The sequence below is a fragment of the Bos javanicus genome, chromosome 25 (assembly GCF_032452875.1).
Source record: "Bos javanicus breed banteng chromosome 25, ARS-OSU_banteng_1.0, whole genome shotgun sequence".
In the NCBI taxonomy this organism is placed as follows: Eukaryota; Metazoa; Chordata; class Mammalia; order Artiodactyla; family Bovidae; genus Bos; species Bos javanicus.
Window position 1 is genome coordinate 11677580 of NC_083892.1, and position 24256 is coordinate 11701835.

At 44.4% G+C, this 24256-nt stretch overlaps 1 protein-coding gene across 2 annotated transcripts in view; it reads left to right on the top strand.

Annotated features, from left to right (window-relative positions):
• The window catches only part of SHISA9 (shisa family member 9), a 355587-nt gene that overhangs the window by 36912 nt on the left and 294419 nt on the right, over nt 1-24256 (top strand). The window lies entirely within an intron of this gene.

The following is a 24256-nucleotide window of genomic DNA, read 5'->3' on the forward strand; positions in this document are numbered from 1 at the left end:
AAATCTCTTCTTAGAAGGGCACTAGCCCTATTGGTGGAGAAGGCGATGGCACCCCACTCCAGTACTCTTGCCTGGAAAATCCCACGGACGGAGGGGCCTGGAAGGCTGCAGTCCATGGGGTCGCTGAGGGTCGGGCACAACTGAGCGACTTCACTTTCACTTTTCACTTTCATGCATTGGAGAAGGAAATGGCAACCCATTCCAGTGTTCTTGCCTGGAGAATCCCAGGGAGCCTGGTGGGCTGCCGTCTTCGCTCGGACACGACTGACTTTCACTTTTCACTTTCATGCATTGGAGAAGGAAATGGCAACCCACTCCAGTGTTCTTGCCTGGAGAATCCCAGGGACGGGGGAGCCTGGTGGGCTGCCGTCTCTGGGGTCGCACGGAGTCGGACACGACTGAAGCGACTTAGCAGCAGCGGCAGCAGCCCTATTGGATTAGGGCCCCAGCCTTACATTCTCATTTAACCTTTATCATGTTTTTTTGTTGTTGTTGTTGTTCAGTCACTCAGTTGTGTCCCACTCTTTGCAACCCCATGGACTGCAGCAGGCCAGGCCTCCCTGTCCTTCATTATCTCCCAGAGTTTGCTCACACTCATGTCCACTGAGTCAATGATGCCATCCAACCATCTCATCGTCTTCTTTATCATCTCCAAATACAGTCACCTTGGGGGTTAGAGCTTTAACATATGCATTTGTAGGGGACACAGGCATTCCTTCCACGACAGTGGGTATATGCCTGTATAACAGCCTTACATTTTCCCAGGTGATCCTGACATAGATGGTCCTGGGTCATATTTTGAGAAATACTGTCTAAGAACCCTAATTGTTCAGCTAACTTATCCATACTCTGGTGGAGGCGGTAGGCATTCAAAGTTTGGCTCCTCCCATAGCAGCCCATTCCAGTATTCTTGCCTGGGAAATCCCATGGACAGAGGAACCTGGCCTACAGTGTATGGGATCACAAAGAGTTGACTGAGTGACTCAGCACCTCCGAGATATCATATTTTAGTGGTAGCCTTGGTGGGAAGGAAGGCATTTTTGGCTGGATGAACCTCGGGAGCAAGGGATTCTTCTACCCATTTGTGGTTACATGTTGTTCACCCTCCAGGGTTTGAGGCAGAGTCTAGAGCATGGGTTCATGGGTCCTTTAAACTTGGGTTCAGATTCATGGGCTCTGCCTCTTATTAATGCTAATGGTGTGATCTTGGACAAAGTATATAACCTCTTTCTCCTCTCATGGGATATGGTGTTACTATCTGGTTCCTTGGATCACTGTGAAGATGAAATTAAATAATGCATATAAAACCCTTGGCACAGATCTGAGGATAGTGAAAGCAAACAAACAAATAGACAGAAGGAACAAATAATACAATCAAATCTTGTCTTCTTTAGTGTCACAGTAAAAGTGAACTGCAAACCTGCCTGTGTTTATGGTACTTGAATGAGACATATGGTTAGAATATACTTCATCAAAGCATCACCTTGCCAAGACAAGTTTGGGGGCACATTTGGCAATTTTTTGCTCGTAAGAACAGGGAACCTGGGGTAACCTGTTACTTGGGCTGAAGTCATTTGAAATCCTTAGTGCTGTGACAGTCTGATGGTAACATGATATCCTAATGGCCTAAGTTAATCATGGAGACAGGATATGAAGAAGAGGGAAGCCCTTGAGACCTCTGACCTGTGGGTCCCTCAGTGCATCTTCATTAGCGCTGGAGGGCAGGAGGCTCCAATTCTTTTGAACATTCCTCCTCTGAAGGGGAGGGGGGAACCTTCTGAAGTTGAAACAATGACTTTATTTCTTTTTTTAAAAAAATATTTATTTATTTCTTGGCTGCATCGGGTCTTAGTTGCAGCACATGGGATCTTTGTTGCGACAAGCAGATCTTCCCTTGATGCACGTGGGCTCTCTAGTTGTGGCACTTGGGTTCAGCAGTTGCAGCCCGGGGCCTTAGTTACTCCAGCGACATGTGGAATCTTAGTTGCCCTTCCTGGGATCAAACCCACATCCTTTGCATTGGCAGGTGGATTCTTAACCACTGGGACACCAAGGAAGTCCTGAAATGACCTTATTTCTGAGAAGGGAAAGGCAGAAATGGGCTGAGAATCAGTCGTGGTTAAAATGTCCTGGACCCAGTTCTAGGAATGGTCACACATGGAAAAAACCTTCAGGAAAGTTCATCCTTGGAGCACACTGCCTCTCTCTAAGTCTCACAGAGACAAGTTGACCAACCAGGGAAGAATGAGTCCCCCAGCATCTGCTTCAGAGTCTGTAAAAGGCAGTTTACTATTTGTATTCGTGAAGGTGCCAATCAGATAAAGCACCATCCTTCATATCTCAGTGTTTCCTTTCTTATCATGCTTTGAGAAGTCAGTGCTAGGGAAAGGCTTTGCTTCTCTCAAGGAGCCTGAGTGTTCTCACTGCACTCATGAAAATGATGTAACCAGCGTTTGCTTTTCACTTTGACTACCGAGAAGCACACAGCCAAATTCAAACCTGTGTTCAGCCTCATGTCCTGCTCCCTGGTTTCCATTTTGCTCTTATCTTGGCATATGCCCTGTAATGTGTCATAATCTTTTAGGTTCAAGTGACAGAAACCGAATGCTAACAGGAACTTAGTGGGTCAAGAATTTCAGGCATGGCTAGGACTCAGCCAGTGTTCTCAGGGGTCTGACTCTCTCTTCATCTCTAGATTTGTGTGCCTCTCTCCACTTAAGTTTCAGACAAGCTTTTTCCCTGGAAGGCAACTTGGCTTTAGCAGCCCTAATCTGACTCTGTCCTTAGACTCCAGACCTGCAGAGAAGGAAAGAGCTTATTTCTCTACAACTTTGGGGAAAAACTTTGGAGTGGTCTATGGTTGGTTTCTGGTAGGTCACGTGCCCATTCCTGGGCCAATCATGTTAACTGAGGAAGTCTGACTTGTTAGTCTAGAATTATGGATTCACTGTTGGACGTAGGTGGAATCAATTCACAGACTGCACAGGATTGCTATGGAGCAGTGAAGGTGTGTTTGTATTTGTATGTGTGTGTGCACGTGTCATATTTCAGGAGGAGCTCCTCAGACAAGAGACTCCAAACAGACAACAACCATAAAGAAAACAACCCCACACACCTGTTGTCCCTGGTTTTGATGTATGATTGTTTATTTATATTTTGCTTCACTGCCTGAAACCCTATGTGAAATGAGGCGGAATAAAAAACCAAGACGTGTAAACTGATTGAATAGACACATCAGTGCATCTCTCTTTATGGGAGGAGGGAGGGGCCGATGAGAGATGACAGTGGGCAAGCTCAGCCCCAGGTTGAGCTCTGGAATGTGATGGAGAGGGGAAACTTGTTTCTGATTGCCCACAGGTGTGCAGCCAAGACCTCCATACTGTTAGGGGCACGCCTGTTAAAAACTGACCCTACCTTCATTTGTAGATACTGATGAGAGGCTCGTATGATGTAAATAGCATTTTATAGATTGATAACTGAAACCTAGCTTAGATCAAATTAGAAATACTCCATGGTTTTTTTGTTTGCTCGTTCATTTGTTGTTCTGTCTTCTCCTTCCTTTACTGCCGGGTTTCTCAGCCTTGACACTTTGGACATCTTGGACCAGATAATTCTTTGCTATGAGGGTTGTCCTATGTGTTGTCGGATGTTTAGCAACATCCCTGACCTGTACCCACTAGATGCAAGTTACCCCTCCCTCCTGTACAACAACCAAAAAATGTCTCCAGATGCTACCAAGTGGCCCCTGGGGACAAAATCATTTTGGTTGAAAAACCACTGCTCTTTTTATTTAAATTAAAAAAATAATGTATTTATTTTATTTGGGGGATAATTACTTTACAGTATTGTGATGGTTTGGGCCATACATCAACATGAATCAGCCACAGGTATACATGTGTTCCCCCATCCCGAAGCCCCCTGCCACCTCTCTCCACCCTATTCCTCTGGGTTGTCCCAGAGCACTGACTTTAGGCGCCCAGCTTCATGCATTTAGTTGGAGGACAATTGCTTTACAATGTTGTATTGGCTCTGCCATACAACAATGTGAATCAGCCATGTGTATACATGTGTCCCCTCCATCTTGAACCTCCTTTTCACCCCCCATCCTATCCCACCCCTCTAGGTCGTCACGGAGCATGGGGCTGAGCTCCCTGTGTATCCAGCAACTCCCCATTAGCTATCTGTTTTACGTATGGTAGTGTATATGTCTCAATGCTGCTCTCTCAGTTCGTCCCACCCTCTCCTTCCTCTGCTGTGTCTACAAGTCTGATCTCTATGTCTACCCTGCAAATAGGTTCATCTGTACCATTTTTCTAGATCCCATATATTTGTGTTAATATATGATATTTCTTTTTCTCTTTCTGACTTACTTCACTCTGAATAATGAGCTATAGTTTCATCCACCTCACTAGAACTGACTCAAAGTCACTCCTTTTATGGTTGAGTAATATTCCATTGTATATATGCACCACAACTTCTTTATCCATTCATCTGTTGATGGACATCTAGTTTGCTTCCATGTCCTGGCTATTGTAAATAATGCTGCAATGAACACTGGGGTACATGTGTCTGTTTGAATTATGGTTTTCTCAGGAAAACCACTACTCTTATTTGAATGTGGCTTCTGAGAGAAGAGGGTCCCTGAATAACTTAGTTGTCTGGAACTTAGTAGATGCTCAACAAATCCTTTCTTTTTTCCCAACAAATCTTTGACTAAATGAACTGGCCCACTTTGAACTGAATTCTAGGTACTTTTGGCCTCCAAACAGCCACATTTCTTCTTGTTAGGAGAACTAAACTAATTCGTGTAAAGTCTTACCTCCTTTCAGGGACATGATGTGCACTCAAGAAATGTTTGCTCTTGACATTACTGTTATCATGATTACTTCCTTCCTGGAAGAGTGCTAAGCCCAAAGCCATGTGGTTATTTTGTCCTAAAAATCATGGCTGTTTCTTGAATTACAGGAAGGAAATGGATGGAAATAGCTGGAGAGGAAGAGAGCCGAACAGGCACAGGGGGTGCAATTATAGGACTTTTAAGGGGCAGTTCTCTGTGAGATGACCTTGCCATGTGCTTCTCTTAGAGCCAGATCTCTAGCCAGACAGCAAACATTTTCTTATGCAGGAATAGGAAATCCTCCCCCTCCACACTTCAGTATGGGTGTTTGGAAAAGTGTAGGAACTTTTTCAGTGTCAAGAGGCCTAGGGACTGCCTTGGCTTGAATTTCTCCAGAAGCTGACCTTGAGACAAGATTTTTTGGGGGGGAGGTGATCCCAGAAAACACTGTTAGGTAGGTGTAAGCAAGATAGAGGAGCTAATAAAAGGTGTATTTTCTGACCATTTACCATCAAGGCAACTAGGAGACCAAGTGTGTTTTCCAGCCAGAAGGAAAGTTACTGGGTAGAGAGTCAGAGGTGTTTTCAGATGGCAGCACTGGGTGTAGAGGTGAGTTGTTGTTGTTGTTAAGTCGCTCAGTCGTGTCTGACTCTTTGCAACCCCATGGACTGCAGCACACCAGGCTTCTCTGTCCTTCACTATCTCTCAGAGTTTGCTCAAACTCATGTCCATTGAGTTGGTGATGCCATCCAACCATCTCGTCCTCTGTTGTCCCTTTTCCTCCTGCCTGAACAGATATTGGCAGGGCATTGCTATGGGAGGGATGTTTGGTGGATGGGGCAGTGGTGTACATAGCAAAGTGCTAGAAGAAGGATCAGATCAAGAATGAGAAATGGGGACTTCCTTGGTGGCCCAGTGGCTAAGACTCTGAGCTGCCAATGCAGGGGGCCAGGGTTCAGTCCCTGGCCAGTGAACTGGACCCCACATGCTGCAAATTAAGACCCAGTACAGTCAAATAAATAAATAAAATAAATATTTCCTGTTTGGAATACCAGTCTACTAATAAAAAGAACTGATAATAAAGGACTTCCCTGTAGCTCAAAGGGTTAAGAATCTGCCTGCAATGAAGGAGATCAGGGTTCGATCCCCTGGGTTGGGAAGATCCTCTGGAGAAGGGCATGGCAACCCACTCCAGTATTCTTGCCTGGAGAATCCCGGTGGAGAAGGAAATGGCAACCCACTCCAGTGTTCTTGCCTGGAGAATCCCAGGGACAGGGGAGCCTGGTAGGCTGCCGTCTATGGCGTCGCACAGAGTCGGACACGACTGAGCGACTAACGTATATAACGTATATTTTGGTAACATCTGCTGGTTGCGGAACACTTTGACCTTCATGTGAGTTACCATAGCAACCCTTCAAGGTAGCTATCCTTACTCTCATCCATTGAATGGGTGACCTGGGCAGTCTCTGAGGCTAGGGGTCCTTATAGAAGTGCTGGGAGAATGCAGACACCACTAACAAGAACGGCTTAGCAGAGTGCCTGCCACACAGCACACTTCCCACTGTGTGGCACCTGCTGTCACCGGTATCACTGCCACTGTTAACTGTTATTGTCATTAGGTCACAAACCGAGTCAGTGACAGAGCCAGAATTTCAACCCAGGCCTGGTAATATAAAAAGCCTGCATTCTTTGTCCTATACTATGTGCTGAAGACGCAGCCTCCATTTCACTCCTCACCCTCTAAGAATCTCACAGTCGTACTGGGAAAGATAAACCTAGGAAGCATAAGACAGCCAAGAGAGAAAGTCGAGACCAGTAGGGAGCCAGGATGGGTTTTAATGTCTTATCTCAAGTTGAGTTTCCTAGCAGCAAAGCCTGAGACAGGGGTTTGGGAGGATTTAATTTACCAAGGGAGGCTCTTAGGAGAAGGGGGATGAGGAAGCAAGATTGGGAAAGAGACAAAGCTAAGCAAGCATTGGACTTGATTGGAGACCGACTTTTCTGCCTGATCCCAGAGGGAACTCTGGAGCATCAGTTGTACCACAGAATGGTTTCTGCCTTAAAACAAGTGGCTGGCTTTCTGTACTTTCCCCTAAGTCACCCATTCACTGATCCTGGCCACCCCATTGGATGGGCGTAGGGGTGAAGTAACTTTTTAGTAGAGAAGGCTCTGCTGGCCAAAGTGGAGAAGAAGGCAGCTGGGAGCCATCAGCAGCTGGTAAAAGGGATCTCAGCAGGGCACTGAGAATGGCCACTGCAGGTCTCTGGGGCAGGAGTCTGCAAACTACAGTCCATAAGCCAAATCCTGCTTGCTGCTAATGTTATAAATAAAGTTTTATTAGGACACCGACATGCTCATTTGTTCATGTATTGTCTATGGCTGTTTGTGCTCCAAGGGCAGAGTTGAGTAGTTATGATGGAGACCCTAGGACTTTGAAAGCTCAAGTATTTGCTATTTCCGTCAATCAGTCCAGAGGTTCAGACAAGAGAGGAGTTCACAGTAATCCAGAGTGGCCCCAGAATGGAAGTCACTTTTCTCTGGACTGGAGAAGGACATGGCAACCCACTCCAGCGTTCTTGCCTGGAGAATCCCATGGACAGAAGAGCCCATCGGGCTACAGTCCATGGGGCCACAAAGAGTCAGACACCACTGAGTGCCTAACACTCACTTTTTCTTTTCTCTGGACTTGGGTTCATGATGAGGAATCCAGAAGAACTTCAAGGATGAGCAAGTTCATGTGGGTACAGGGGAAGCAGACACCCAGAAGAAAGATGGAAGGTTGTATACCAAGGAAGCGTGATGTGGTACAAAAATTCTCCAAGGACCACATGGATATCTGGGACAGTAGCTTGTTCAAGGGAAGAAATCCACTTTAGACTCGTTTCCAGGGAAGAATTCCATTTAGAAACCCTTAATCAGAGGAGTGCACGGTCTGGGGTGTGCTCGACGCGATGTGGTCAGACATAATTATTTGGAGCAGCTGTAAACAAGTCTGGTCACTTAAGATAAAGATGGAAAGCACACGCTTTGCCTTCATAGGGACAGCAAAAGGAGAAAAAGGTATCTCGGCCCTTGCCGTTGGTGAGCGCTTAGCAGGAATTCATTCAGCGCCCGTAGACATCACGTGCTCGCTAACAGGGACAGCAGGACAGCAGCTCTTGAAACTCACGGACTATTTTTGTCAAAGGAGGATTCAGTTTTAAATATTCGATGCCTTTAGGATAACTCATCTATCACTGCACCAATTTAAGTCTCATTAATCACGTACAGGAGAAGGGGGAAAGAACTCCCAGCCCTTGGAGCTTTTAGTGCACAGTGGGAAATGGAGGCTGGGAAGTGGAACTCGAGTGGCATAGTCACACAAGGAGGTGAGTGAGAATGATCCCCCTGCATTGGGGACTGTTTCTTGGCTCAAAAATCGCCAGTTGAGATTTTTAAGATCATGATGGGGATCTAGGGATTCCATCTAGGAACATGGAGTAGGGTAAAGACCATGACTCTTGGGGCTGGGCAACCTCTGTTTATGGATCTACCATCTACCAAGAGCCTACATGTGCCAGGCAGCATACTGAGCACTTCCAATGCAAACCCTCATGAGGATGAGATGGTTAGATAGCATCACTGACTCACTGGACAGGAATTTGAGCAAGCTCCAGGAGATAGTGGAGCACAGAGGAGCCTGATGTGCTACAATCCATGGGGTCGCAAAGAGTCAGACAATGCTTAGCGACTGGGCAACAACATGTAACCCTCATAACGACCTTATGAGATATGTCATTGTCCACCTTTTACAGATATTAAAATTGAGGTTTAGAGATGTTAACTCTTTTGCCCATGGCCATAGCACTTCAGAGTGGTGGAGCTGGGATGTGAACCCTAGGTTGACCCATTCCAAACCAAACCAAGCTCTAACCATTATACTACAGCGCACTCAAGGCAAGCCAAACCTCAACAGAAATGGAGCCCTTTCTCTCCTTGGAAAAACTGAAATTACAGAATGGTAGGGACTGTTACTGAACCAAACTTGTGTCTGCCTAATGTGGAGCAGAGCCAATTAAATGGTTGTAGTGAAGGAGTAAAGTGTTGTTTTTTTAATTCATTAGTTTTTGGCTGTGCTGGGTCTTCATTGCTGCATGCAGGCTTTCTCTGGTTGTGGCGAGCAGGGACTACGCTCTCGTTTCAGGATGAGGGCTTCTCACTGTGGTGGCTTCTCTTGTTGCAGAGCACAGGCTCTAATTATGCAGGTTTCAGTAGTTGTGGTATGGGCTTAGTTGCTCCACGGCATGTGAGATCTTCCTGAACCAGGGATGGAACCCATGTCTCCTGCATTGGCAGGCAGATTCTTAGCCACAGAACCACCAGGGACGTCTTGAGTAAAGTGTTTATTGTCAGGTGCCAAGCAACACATGCCAAGCAAGGAGCATGGGAGGTTAGGGCTCAAAGGACTCAGACTCTTTGATTGCTTTTTAGGGAAGTGTTTTTAAAGGGATGAAGGTCATAAGACATATGATCAACTCATGGACTTTCTTTTCTGATTGGTTGGTGCTGAAGTAACAAGGTGATATTTTTTGGTGTCTTGATCATCAACCCTCTGATTCCGTCCAGCCTTGAGGCTCTGTGTTTCTGTCTGGCGGGGTCCTGGTTTTTGAAAAACAGCTCAAGGACGTGCGAGGGCCTATGATTTTCATCCTTTGCAGGGGAATTTGGGGTCCTATGGCTCTTTTAATGGCTGATCTACTTAGTTATTACTACCTTTTTTGCTTGACTGTTTTCTTTTTGTTTCTTTTTCTCTGCTTCTCTGATGATTAACTGCTTGCGTCTGCTCTTTGGAACTTGGGGACTGCCTAGGAGCCCGAGGCTTCTTTTATAAACAAGAACTGGGGGACACAGGAGGTCTATTACTGGGGAGTCCCTGCAGGGTCTTATTAAATTGTAGAATAAACAGCCTTTAATAAACATAAACAGCCATTCATTTTGATTGCCCAAAGTAAGTTTTTAAAAAAATCATTTGTTTTTGGCTTCTCTGGGTCTCAGCTACAGCACACGGAGTCTTTGTTGTTGTTGCAGCTGGTGGGCTTCCCTCTGGTTGTGATGTGACTGCCCCAGCGAGTATGGGCTCAGTAGTTGTATAGTCTACTGGTGTACAGTCTCTGTTGCTCTGCAGCATGTGTGGTCCAAGCTCCTGGGCCAGGGGTCAAACCCACATCCCCTGCATTGGAAGGCGGATTCTCAACCACTGGACCACCAGGGAGGTCCCCAGAGTAAGTTATGGATAGCATTGTGCTGTATAACCTTTCCGGCTTTTGAACAATGTATTTTAGAAGCTTATGGGGACTGCTCTTGTGGTCCAGTGGTTAAGACTCCATGATACCACTGCAGGGGGCATGCGTTAGATTCCTGTTCCGGGGAGAGCCCCTATGCCACATGACTTGGGCAGAAAAATAAAAAAATAAAGACACATGTATTCACATAGCACATTTTTGTCTTATTTTTCCAAATCAACATTATACCGTTAAGTGTTTAAATATTATCACATACCTTCACAAGTATAATTTTAAATAACCTCATAATATGTTGTTGAATGGCTGAGTATACTTACCTATGTAAGTTTCCGTATCTTTGAAGTGGGGCTAGAATTTGCTACCTCATATCTTTGTGAAGAGATAAGTTATTAAGCCTCTGACATGTGATGGATACTTAGCAAATATTTATATTCTTTTCTCCTCATGTTTGGATAACTTTACTAGATTCAGAGCCTGAGATGGCGATTCTTGCACAGGTCGCTTTTTAGAGGTGAGGGATATCTTAGGAAATATCTGAAAGGGAGAGATGGTGGCAGGAGGCAGGCAGGAGAGGAAGGAAACAGCATGTCTACTCTGGAGCCCGGCTACAGCCTGATCCCACGGCAAGCTCTGAAGCATCACAGAGCTGGCATCGCCTTGAGGCTGTGGGGTTGACCTCTGACACCTTCACATTAGTGATCGTTGGCTGTGGCTTTGTGTAGGAAAAACCTACTCTTCTTCCTGTGTGAGTCTCCTTTACGATCACACTGACACCACTTCTCCCACTAGATGTGTAGGGTTATTTTTCCCACACCAAACGATTCTCTGTGACACCAGCTGGTTGTCCTACAGTTCAATTATGACATTAATGGGAGGAAGCTCAGATCACAGATCAGACATATTTCTGATGTCAATTGCAAGTCCCAGGATGTCACCAGTACTTCTGCCTGACTGGTTATAAACCAGGCTTCCCATGACCTGCTCCTTGAGTTCAACAACTTGCTAGAATGACTTAAAGAACTCCAGGAAACACTTCCTTCCTTTTGTCAGTTTATAATAAAAGAGTATGATGAGATGTGGGTTTCCCTGATGGTTCAGCAGTAAAGAACCTGTCTGCCAGTGCAGGAGATGTGGGTTCGATCCCTGGATCAGGAAGATCCTCTGGAGAAGGAAATGGCAGCCCACCCCAACATTCTTGCCTGGGAAATCCCATGGACAGAGGAACCTGGTGGGCTTCAGTCCATGGGGTCGCAAAGAGTAAGACATGACTGAGCGACGCAACAACAACAATTTGATGAGATGCAGAGGAGCATCCAGATGGCAAAGAGACATGGGGCAAGGTGTGGGGAGGTGGTATACACAGCTTCAAGCTCCTTCATGTCTTCAGCAACCTGGAAGTTTTCTGATTCACATACCATTGGACTCTTTATGGAGGCTTCATCCCGTAAGTGTGATGGATCCTTAAGTCAATTTTTACCCCCACTTTTCCCTTCCTGGAGGATAAGGAATGGGGCTGAAACTCCCAAGCTTCTTATCATAGTTTGATCTTTCCAGTGGCCAGCCCCCATCCAGGACCCCATCAAGCATTGCCTCATTAGAACAAAAGACATTCCTTTCACCCATCAGGGAAATTTCAAAGAATTTAGGAGCTCTGTGTTAGGACCTGTGGTCAAAGACCAAATATTAGAACAAAAGATCCTCTTGTACCCCAATGTTTGTAGCAGCACTATTTGCAATAGCCAAGACATGGAGACAACTGAAATGTGCATTGACAGACGAATGGATAAAGACGACGTGGTGTATATATATAACGGGTCACGTGGTGTATGTATATAACGGGTCACATGGTGTATGTATATAACGGGTCACGTGGTGTATGTATATAACGGGTCACTACTCAGTCATAAAAGAATGAACTAGTGCCATTGGCAGCAACGTGGATGGATCTAGAGAGTATCATACTAAATGAAGTAAGTCAGAGAAAGACAAATAACCAAATGATATCACTTACATGTGGAATCTCAGATGTGATGCAGATGATCTTATTTACACAGACACAGAGAATAGAGTTGTGGTTGCCAAGGGGAAGGGAGGGTGGAGGGGAGCTGGCTTGGAGTTTGGGATTAGCGGATGCAAACTAGTATATACAGAATGGAGAAACAAGGTCCTGGGCTTCCCTTGTGGCTCGGCTGGTAAAGAATCCACCTGCATTATGGGAGACCTGGGTTCGATCCGTGGGTTGGGAAGAGCCCCTGGAGAAGGGACAAGGCTACCCATTCCAGTATTCTGGCCTGGAGAATTCCATGAACTGTATAGTCCATGGGGTTGCAAAGAGTTGGACACGACTGAGTGACTTTGATACTTCAAACAAGGTCCTACTGTATAGCCCAGGGATCTATATTCAATATATTGTAATAAGCCATGTGTATGTTAGTCGCTCAGTTGTGTCTGACTCTATGCGACCCCATGGACTGGAGCCCACCAGGCCTCTCTGTCCATGGGATTCTCCAGGCAAGAGTACTGGAGTGGATTGCCATGCTGTCCTCCAGGGGATCTTCCCCACCCAGGGATTGAACCCGGTCTGCTGCATTGCAGGTGGAGTCTTCATCATCTGAGTCTCAAGGGAAGCCTCCAATAATAAGCCATAATGGAAAAGACTATGAAGAAAGATGCTATTAGTGCTCATATCACTTAGGAAATTACTAAGGTTTCAGGGGCTCTGTGCCAGAAACCAGGGGCAGTGACCAATATGTGTATTTTACGTTATTTCTCATGTGTAAAACCTCTGGGTAAACCTCTCCTAGTCAACTAAAGGAGACTCTCTTGAGTAGTCCTTTCCAATATGGTAGCTCATAGCCATATGTAGCTATGAAGCACTTCAAATGTGGCTAGGTTTAACTGTGATGTGTTGTAGGTATAAAATACTCATCATATTTTGAAGATTTAGTGTGAAGAAAGAGATGTCTACATTTCCTTAATAATTATAAAGTAGATTACATGTTGAAATAACATTTTGAGTATACCAGGTTAAATAAAATAGATTTTTAAAATTAATTTCGTTTTTTCTAATATGGCTATTTGAAAATTTGAAATTATATATGTGGCTCACATAATTTCTTTAAAAATTTTTGAAATGCATTTGAGTTATATTCATTTGTTTAAATTTATAGTATTGAAGTATAGTTGATTTACAATGTATTAATTTCTGCTATACAGCAAAGTCATTCAGGTACACGTTGTTCAGTGGCTAAGTCGTTTCTGACTCTGCGATCCCATGGACTGCAGCACGCTATGCTTCCCTGTCTTTCATTATCTCCTGCAGTTTGCTCAAACTCATGTCCATTCAGTTGATGATGCCATCCAACCATCTCATCCTTTGTCGCCCCCTTCTCCTCCTGCCCTCAATCTTTTCCCAGCATCAGGGTCTTTTCCAATAAGTCAGTTCTTCCTATCAGGCGGCCAAAGTATTGGAGCTTCAGCTTCAGCATCAGTCCTTCCAGTGAATCATCAGGATTGATTTCCTTTAGGATTGACTGGTTTTATCTCCTTGCTATCCTAACTATATATATATATATTCATTCTTTTCACATTCTTTTACATTATGGTTTATCACAGGATATTGAATATTGTTCCCTGTGCTGTACAATAGGGCTTGTGGTTTACTGATTCTGTATATAATAGTTTGCATCTGCTTCACATTATATTTCTACTGGACAATATTGCTCTGGAGTAGGGGTTTGCAGACTCCATAAAAGGTCAGAGAGCAAATATTCTAGACTTTGTTAAGCCATGCAATCTCCACTGCAATTTCAATTCTTCAGTTATTGGGGAGGCAACCATAGACCAAACATAAAATCATTAATGGTCATGGTCATGTTCCAGTAAAGGATTCTTGATAAAAACATGTGGTGGGCTTGACTTGGCCCGTGGGCTGTAGTTTTCTGATCCCTGCTCTAGGGAAAAATAACAGCTGAGAACTGTTAGCAGTCAGTGCTCATACCAGATAAGCATGGTGGTGGTGGAGGGGTCTATATGCCTCTATTTTTCTCCTGATTAGGAATTTTTTTTTTTTCGAAATGATTTTCCCCAAGTTTTATTACTAACTGCTAGCTATTTTGTTTATAAAAGAGGAAGCTTTGAGGGGAAACTTTATTTTAGGGAGCTTGGACTGTGAGACTACAGGTGGAGAAATATGCAGAAGGAAGGAAAACAGGACCATTTATTTCCTTCTCAGGATTGTAGGAGAGGTACATATGCACATCAATATAACATTTAAAAATATTACTTAGTATTCTGCACGTCTGTGCAACTGGTCTACCCTGGATGGCGATGGCAGTGTCATCTTGAGGATTTAAGTGATTTTTAAAAATGATACATGTTGATGTATGGCAAAACCAATACAATATTGTAAAGTAATTAGCCTCTAATTAAAATAAATAAATTTAAATTAAAAAAAATAAAAAAATAAACTTGACTAAAGTGGGAAAAAAAAAATGATACATTTCCCCGCTCCCCAACTTTTGCCAATACAAACACAAACATGAAATTTTCCAATTGAGGCCAATTAACATGGAATGCCTTAGGCCAGGAAATAATTAATACAGAATCCTGGGGAAATGACATCTTTGCAACTCCTGCTTTCTCAAGGTGGAATCGCTCGATTAAAATGATTCTCTGGCCTCCAGAGAACTTTCTGTGACCTGTCTGGGCTGGACTCAAATGTCTGCGTTGTCTCTGTGCATTTCCTCTGGCACCCCCATGGCCCTGCCCCTCTTTGTAAATGCTGAGACTCTTCTAAAGGCCCCTTCAGCTGGTTTGCAGTCAATTCTTCTCGATTGTTTTTACCCATTGATGTGTTGGAGTGGTCTCCCCAGTCTTCAGTCTCCTCCAATCAGAATCTTATTTCTTCAAGGAAGAATTGACATCTTCTTCCTTTTTGTCCTCTTCCTTTGACAAATGTTTGTGTGCGTGCTCAGTCCCTAAATTGTGTCTGACTCTTTTGTGACCCCATGGACTGTAGCCCGTCAGGCTCCTCTATCCATGGGATTTTCCAGGCAAAAATACTGGAGTGGGTTTCCAGTCCCTTTTCTAAGGTGTCTCCCTAACCCATGGATCAAACCCATGTCTCCTGTGTCTCTTGCTTGGCAGGCAGATTCTTTACCACTGAGTCACTTGCAAAGCCCCTTGACAAATGTTTATTGAGTGTGTATTGTTCACTGAGCCTGTTTTAAGAACCATGTATTGTCAGGCTTGGTATGCTAGTGGGGAAGACTAATACTCACTTTTTAAAAGAATTATCTATTTATTTTGGCTGCTCTGGGTCTTTGTTGCAGCATGCCGGCTTTCTCTAGTTGCAGTGAGTGGGGGCTTCTCTAGTTGTGGTGCATGGGCTTCTCACTGCAGAAGCTCCTTTTGTTGCAGAGCATAGACTCTACGTAGGAGGGCTTCAGTGGTCATGGCACCTGGGCTTAGTTGCCCCATGGCATATGAGATCTTTCCAGACCAGGGATTGAACCTGTGTCCCCTGCATTGGCAGGTGGATTCTTAACCACTGGACCACCAGGGATCTCCTAATAATCAACTTTCAATAAATAAGAAAATTGTGCAAGTTTGCCAAATGATAAGGTGTGTGAAAAGAATTAAAGGGGCAAAAGAATAGAGAGTGATGGTATGTGTGGGATATCACAGATAAGGTGGTCAGGAGTGGTCTTTTTGAGAAGGTGGCATGTGGAAGAAGGCCTACAAGTAAAAACAGCCAGTGCTTGTATGGTGCCTACTCTGTGCTAGGCGATGTTTGGAGTGCTTCTTACACATTGATTAATCTGCATGACGATGCAGGAAGGTAGAACTAAGATGAGCCCCACGTGATAGGTGAGAACCTAACATAGAAAGGTGGAGTCATTGGCCCAAGGATGCCAAGTTCATCAGTGCTGAAGTTGGGTTGGAACCCAGGCCCCTGGCTCTAAGTGCTCTTAGCCATCAGGAGGCATAAGGACATTGATTTATTGAATATTTGATTCATTAATTTATACTCATCTCTCACCCACAGAGGCTAAGTAGACATAAGCAAGACCTATTCCTCTCTTACACAGATGGGGAAAAAGTGGAAACAGTGGCAGATTTTATATTCTTGGGCTCCACAATCACTGCAGATGGCGACTCCCGCTACAAAATTAAAAGACACTTGCTCCTTGGAAGAAAAGCTATGACAATACTAATACCAAACAGAGTATTAAAATGTAGAGACATTACTTTGCTGGACAAAGGTCTGTCTAGTTAAAGCTATGGTTTTTGCAGTAGTCATGAGTGGATGTGAGAGTTGGACTATAAGGAAAGCTGAACACTGAAGAATTGATGCTTTTGAATTGTGGTTTTGGAGAAGACTCTTTAGAGTCCCTTGAACAGCAAGGAGATCAAATTAATCAATCCTAAAAGAAATCAACACTGAATATTCATTGGAAGGACTGTTGCTAAAGCTGAAGCTCCAATCCTTTGGCCACCTGATGTGAACAGCTGACTCACTGGAAAAGACCCTGATGCTGGGAAAGATTGAGGGCAGGAAGAGAAGAGGGCAACTGAGGATGAGATGGTTGGGTGGCATCACCGAATGAATGGACATGAGTTTGAGTAAACTCTGGGAGATTGTGAAGGACAGGGAAGCCTGACGTGGGGCAGTTCTGTTAAGTTGGACAGGACTTAACGACTGAACAGCAACATTCCTCTCTTATTGCCTCGGGGTAGAGACAACCTCAGGGTTCAGGCTTTCTGGGAATTGTTACTGAAGTGAGGAGCACATGATCTGGTCTCAGCCTGGGATAGTGGAGGGATAATCAAGGAAGACCGTTCAGAAGGGACAAGATGGATTGAAACTTGAAGGATGAGTTTTCGGGATGGCAACATTGAACTGGAAATGTACAGAGTGTGAAAATAGGCATGGGGAATGGCATGGCAGGCGGAGGGAACAGACAGTGCAAAGGCACAGAGTCAGAGCATCTCAGTCCTTAAAGACGCATAGTGTTCACATGGGGGAAATAACAGCTTATGAGACAGGAAATGTGGGCAGAGTTCAGATTGCTTAAGGAACCTCGATTTTATCCAGAGGACAATGGGTAGCCATCGAATGAGGGGTGATGTGGATAGATTTGTGTTTTTAGAAGATAGCATAGTAGCAGTGTGTGCATGCATGGTGTTTTGATGGGGGTTATGTTACCCACTTCATTTTTCTTGACACCTTCCCATCAGCCCAGTGGAACTTTTTTCTTAATTCTTATTTATGGTAATGAAGAGTAATAGTAGATATTTCTTACAGGGCACATCCTAGGGGCTGAATAGATCCTGTGCTGATTACTTCACATTTTTAAATGTTATTTAATTCTAAAAAATCACTCTGCATGATAGGCATCCCGATTGCTACTGTTTCTGTTTTGGAGATGAAGAAACCAAGGGTCAGAGAGGTTAAATGACAGATCTCAAATGACACAGCCATTCAGTGGTGAAGCAGGGATGACAGTCCAGAGATTATAATTCTGGAGGCCACAGTAAAATTGCAGAGGCCACAATATAAAGCATGATGCTTTCATCAACTCATTTTGTCAAGTGGACTTCTCTTATTGTCATCCCCAGAGGGCAGGGAATAAATGAAGACACGTGTTGAGCGCCTACTATGTACCAGATGCAGGTGAACAGGTCTGTGTGTATTCTGATGCTCTTTCCTTATAATAGTAGTGTATCTCCTTTTAGGAGATAGGAAAACTGAAGCCAGGAGGTGTGGACTGCTGGTTTTTTTCCCCCTGCTTGATGTTTCCACTTGTTTCTCCCTGAGGACTTAGTAAGTTGCCTCCTCAGTCTTCATTTTTAAGTGCATCTCTTCCTGTGGGGGTGCCACGCTCTCCCCAACCTGCACTCCAGCCAATGGGTACATTAGGATTGACCACTTAGTGGTCATTGCTCCCTGGTTTCCTCGTCAGGTGACTCCTTCCGTAAGCAGCCTTCTCTCCAGTGCTCATCACACCTCTGAGGATAGCCTGCCCCTCCAGGCTTTGAACTGATGTGTGTCTCTGTTCCCACTGGGGTGTTGGGGAGGGGAGGAGGGATTGCATTTACAAAGACTAATTCTGGGATGCCAAAGACCATGAGTTCACTTTTCCTCATAGTGGCATGATTAATTTATTATAGACACACAGAAAAAGTATATTTGTGTATTGCTTCTTATTCCTATAGTTTTATTCATCACCAAACATTTAGAATGTTTCAATAAGCAAAAAGAAGCAATCAAAAAGTGTTAGTTGCTCAGTCATGTCTGACTCTTTGCGACTCCATGGCCTGTAGCCCTCCAGGCTCCTCTGTCCATGGGATTCTCCAGGCAAGAGTACTGGAGTGGGTTGTCATGCCCTCCTCCAGGGGATCTTCCTGACCCATGAATCGAACCTGGGTCTCCTGCATTTGCAGGCAGATTATTTTCCATCTGAACCACCAGGGAAGCCAAAAAGCAATCAAAAGAAACTTTTAACTGGTGGTCCAGTGGTTAAGGCTCCATGCTGCCAATGCAGAGGGTGCAGGTTTGATTCTTGAACAGGGAACTAAGATCCCACATGCCATGTGGGTGCAGCCAAAAGATTAAAAATAAAAAGGAGAGAGTTGAAAAAAGTAGAAAAGCATTCATCAAAGCAAGAGACTTTTAATCTTACCTCCTAGTGATAAACACTGCTAACATATTGGGGCATATTTATCTTATCTGTTTTTTTTTTTTTCTCTCTCTCTCCTTATTACAAACTAAAATAATGCTATACAAGCTATTTTGTAACTGGCCATTTCCCTTTCACAACTCAGCAGAGGCACCTTGACATTCTCCTCTAGTGATGGTTTTCAAACTTGTTTAAGCAGCTCCTGGACCGTTTCTGCAAGCACTGTCTTTGGAAATGAAATTTATTAGACAGATTGTCTTAATCTGCTTGGGCTGCTATAATGAAAACCATAGACTGAGTGGCTTAAATAACAGAGACTTATTTCTTATAGTTCTGGAGCCTGGGAAGTCCAAAATCAAGATGTCAGTCAATTTGGTTCCTGAGAGAGCTTGCTTCCTGGTTTGCAGATAGTCACCTGCTTGCTGTGTTCTCATAGGGGCACTAACCCATCATGAGGTCTCTAGCCCCATCACTTCATCTAATCTTAATCACCCCCGAAGCCTCATCCCCTATTATTATCATGTTGAGGATTAGGGCTTCAACATATACATTTAAGTGGGGCCATAAACATTCAATCCATAATATGAATCAAAATAGAGCTTCTTTAATTGAAGAGTAAATAGAGGAACCAAAATTCTGCCTATTTGCTTTGTTGTTTTGCTCAAATTGGCTCCTGAATCAACTCCATGAATTTTCTAGTTTTCCAACAAGCATTGCTTGCAAAAAAATTCCCCAGCTGACATTATTTTGAATGGTTGTATTATATTCCATCGTGTGGATGTACCCAGTTCCTTGTTGTTGAACATTTAGCTTGTTTCTCATTTTCCATCATGAACAAAGTTATAATGGGCAGTTTTGTGCTGCCAACCTTGTGTGTATTCATGATAATTTCCCACAGATAGTTTTAGAAGCAAAAATGTCTTTTGATTGCTGCCCTGTGGAAATGTCTCTCTGAAGCCCTAATCTTTGTCAGGCTGGGACTATGGGCCTTGGTTCAGAGTGTGTATGTGCTGGACACCGTATGTCTTCATAAGGCGGCTGGTACTGGCCTGCTGAGGCATGCTTCATGGTCAGGACAGCACGGACCTTCCTCTGGGTCTGGGTGGGCAAGACTGTTGCTGAATAGTCTATCTTATATTTGCAACAGGTTTTGGCAGTTTCCAAAGCCTTTTTTATTTGTCATCCCACTGTCACTGGAGGTAAATGGAGAAGAGACATATATATCTTCAAAAAATTTAAAGCATATTAAGGTTCAAAGAGGTTAAGTGACTTTCCTAAGATTCTGCTTCTAGTAAACGACAGCACTCTGTTTCAGTCAGCTATTACTGCAATAAAGCTGTGTAACAAATAACTCTCTCCCCTCCAAAAACATCTCAGGACCTTACATCAGCAGTTACTTTCTCACATGATAGCTGGGACTGAGGGTTGGCTGTGGTTCAGCTGATCTCAGCTGGTGCAGCTGGGCCTAGGGGACAAAGAGCACAGTGACAGTAGATAATGTCATAGAGAAATACTTGACCATGGCCTTAAAGGCCGTGGCAGCAGAGGTGGGGGGCAGTTCTTAATCTTATACTTATTGCATTAGGAGGCTACTGAAGGATTTTATGTTGGAGAGCAATGTGATCTGATTTATGTTCTAAAAGATTATTTAGACTTGTCTGTTCAATGTTAGATTTTTCAGTGCTGGGTTCATAACAGATGCTCCATAAATATTTTATTGGATTAATAAAGAACCTGGTTCCCAGAGAAAGCAGTGCAGTGCAAGCCCTGAGGAACTGGGCCCAGTCCCACTCTGTGCAGGGGGCTGGTAAGCTTGTTGGCTTTTCTGGGCAAGATTCGTTAAGTCAGTTTGTTCATTTATTCATTCATTTCACTAATTCAGAGGACATTTACTGGGTGTAGCCCCTGGGGTGTCCACACCAGCAGAGGGAAGGCTGTGATTCTGTAAACACTCTAGAAACCTCAACTGAAATGATGTCCTCACTCGTCTTTTCTTTGGAGGAGGAAATTCTCAGGGCAGCTAGTGAAGAAAAGGACTTCCCTGGTGGTCCAGTGGCTAAGACTCCGCACTCCCAATGCAGGGCACCTGGATTCAATCCCTGGTCAGGGAACTAGATCTCATACGCTGCAACTAAGGATCCTGCATGCCACAAACGAAAAAAGATCCCGCACGCAGCAACTAAGACTTGGCTCAACCAAATAAATAAATAAGTATTTTTTAAAAAATAAAGGGGGCTCAGCTCATACTCTTATTAAGAGGTCTTCTCTTTTGGGGTGGAATAACCAGGGCAGAGGGAGATAATCACTGTTAGGGCTGGGACATCCTTTATTCATCAGTTCATTCAGCTCCTTGTGTGGAAGAGGAAACCAAAACCCTTGGAAGCACGGGGGGCGGGGCATTGATTGCTCAGGATGACCCAGAAAATTGGTTCACAGCCCAGGAGACCCCAAACCCCTAGCTGCTGCCTAGCTCTTTGCTTCATGCTGCCCTGAACTGTGCTGAGCTTAGTCGCTCAGTCGTGTCTGACTCTTTGTGACCCCACGGACTGTACCCCACCAGACTCCTCTGTCCATGGGAATTCTCCAGGCAAGAAAACTGGAGTGGGTTAGCATGCCGTCCTCCGGGGGATCTTCCCAACCCAGGGGTTGAACCCACGTCTCCCGCATTGCAGATGGATTCTTCACCATCTGAGACACCAGGAAAGCCCAAGCCCTGGACACTCACCCTTAAACCAACAGTTTAAACACTCTAAATACAAATTTGGGGCAGAAAATGGTCTTTATTTCGAATGAAGATGCTTTTTTGATTAAAAAACAACCCCAGAAAGATAGTTTACATTTAAAGAGAAACGGTGAAGTGCAAAGGTTTAGAAATAGGAATTAGGATTTCTAATTATATAGCACTTGGGACCACATGTTTATGAAATCTTTGAAGAAATGCTTTATAAATAGGTCAAAACAGGCGTCACAGTCTTCATGAGTGTGTTTGCTGGGTGTGCTTGTTTAGCACTGGGCCCTGATCTTCTGTAGTCTTGAACTCTAGTTGCATTTTCTTGTGTAAATGAATCATCTCCAGCTAGACTGCAAACAGGGCGTTTTTTTTTTTTTTTTTTTCTATTTATCATTCCCTTTCCCTCCGTCCCAGTGTCTAGTGTAGGGCCAGATACAGGAAGTTTGCTTAATAAATCCATTTCATACCCAGCCCCTCCCCGCGCCTCCTCCCTCCAGCTTCGCCTCCCCTCCTCTCTGTTTCTTCGCCTTCCTCTCAAGCCCTCCTCACCCTTGCTTCCTCTCTTTCCCTCTTGCCCCTTTCCCTCCCTCCCTGCCCTTTTCTCTTTCTCACCACTCTCCTTCCTTCCTTCCATAAACATGTCTACTGCAAACCAGTGCCAAGGGCTTACAGGCACTGGGGATTCAGTGATGAGCAAGGGGAACAAGTTTCTTCTTCCCTGTAGCTGTGTGTCTGCTTGGGGAGCCTGAGCACTAATCATCTAGACGTGGGGGCGCTGATAAAAGTATCTTTATACCACGTGGAGTGAGGAATGCAATCGAGGGGGTGCATGGTGTCAGGGGTCAGGGAACACTTTCCCATTCCTCCTTGCTAGAGCAGAGACCCAGAGGACAAGTAGGAGACAGCAGCTGAAGGAGGGGAGCAGGTGGAACATGGATCAGCAGAGGGAACTGCATGGTTCTGGGAAAGCCTTGGGCAAGGGGTTCGTGGCTGGGTCTTTGGAGGGATGGACAGGAGATCTGCATGGCCAGAGCAGAGAAAAAGTGGGAGAGGAAGTGGAGAAGGATGTGGACAGATCAGCAGGCAGGTCAGGCAAGGTCTCAGGGGTCCTGGGGCCAGGGAGCAGGAGTAGGGGAGAAGGTGAAGTTTTGGTGTTTTTCTTTAGAGTGGTGGAAATTGTGGAAGGGGTTTAAACAGAAGAAAATCACACTTGGAATTCATTTCTGGAAGGTCACTTTAGACCAGAGGGATATGTGGCTCCATTGATGGAGGTGGGGACGTAAGCTGTGAAGGCCTGCTCTCCACCCCCAACAATGGCACATGCCATATCCTGATAGAGAAGGTCCCCAGAGTGACGTGTTGAATGGCGAAAACCAAGTGCAGGACAGTGTCAGAAAGAGAGGTGGATTGGAGTATGCATTTGGATTTACATGTGTTTGATTAAGGACACACTGGGAGGATGAAGAAAAGATACCCCAAGAGGCTATACATTGATCGTGTGTATGTGTGGGGCAAGATGTATGGGGACAGGTGTGGTCTCCATGTGTGCCTTTAAAAAAATTTGTTTTAGGTCACTACAGAGCATTGAGTAGAGTTCCCTGTGCTATAGATGAGGTTCTCATTAGTTATCTATTTTATGCATATTAGTGTATGAATGTAAATTCCAATCTCCCAATTCATCCCACCCCCCATTTCCTCTCTGGGTGTTCATATATTTTTTTCTCTACACGTGTGTCTCTGTTTCTGCTTTGCAAATAGGTTCATCTGCACCATTCTCTTAGATTCCACATAGATGTGTTTCTCTTTTTGACTTACTTCAATCTGCGTGACAGTCTCTAGGTCCATCCATGTCTCTGCTAAAGGAGAAGGGAATCCAAAACAGAGGGGATCTATGTATAAGTGGATTCACTTTGCTGTGCAACAGAAAATAACACGACATTGTAAAGCAGCTGTGAAAAGTGCAAGTGAAAGTGCAAGTCGCTCAGTCGTGTCCGACTCTTTGTGACCCCATGGACTGTACAGTCTATGGAATTCTCCAGGCCAGAATACTGGAGTTGGTAGCCTTTCCCTTCTCCAGGGGATCTTCCTGACCCAGGGATCAAAGCCTGGTCTCCTGCATTGCAGGTGGATTCTTTTACCAGCTGAGCTACAAGGGAAGCCCTGATTTACTTCACTTAACATGATAATCTCATGTTAACATGACCTCCACCAATGTTGCTGCAGATGGCATTATTTCATTGCTTTTATAGCTGAGTAATATTCCATTGTGTATATGTACCGCATCTTCTTTTTCCATTCATTTGTGGATAGAAGTGGCTTCCATATCCTGACTATTGCAAATAGTGCTGCAATGAACATTGGGATGTATGTATCTTTTTGAATTAGAGTTTTCTCTGGATATAAAAAGTGGAAACAGTGACATATTTTATTTTCTTGGGCTCAAAAATCACTGCAGATAGTGACTTCAGCCATGAAATTAAAAAACCCTTGCTCCTTGGAAGAAAAGCTATGACAAACGCAGACTGAGTATTAAAAAGAGACGGTCTGACAAAAGTCCATAGCTTCTAGTCAAAGCTATGGTTTCTCCAGTGGTCCTGTACAGATGTGAGAGCATGGCCATAAAGAAGGCTGAGCGCTGAAGAATTGATACTTTCTCATTGTGGTGCTGGAGAAGACACTTGAGAGTCCCTTGGACTGCAAGGAAATCCAACCAGTCAATCC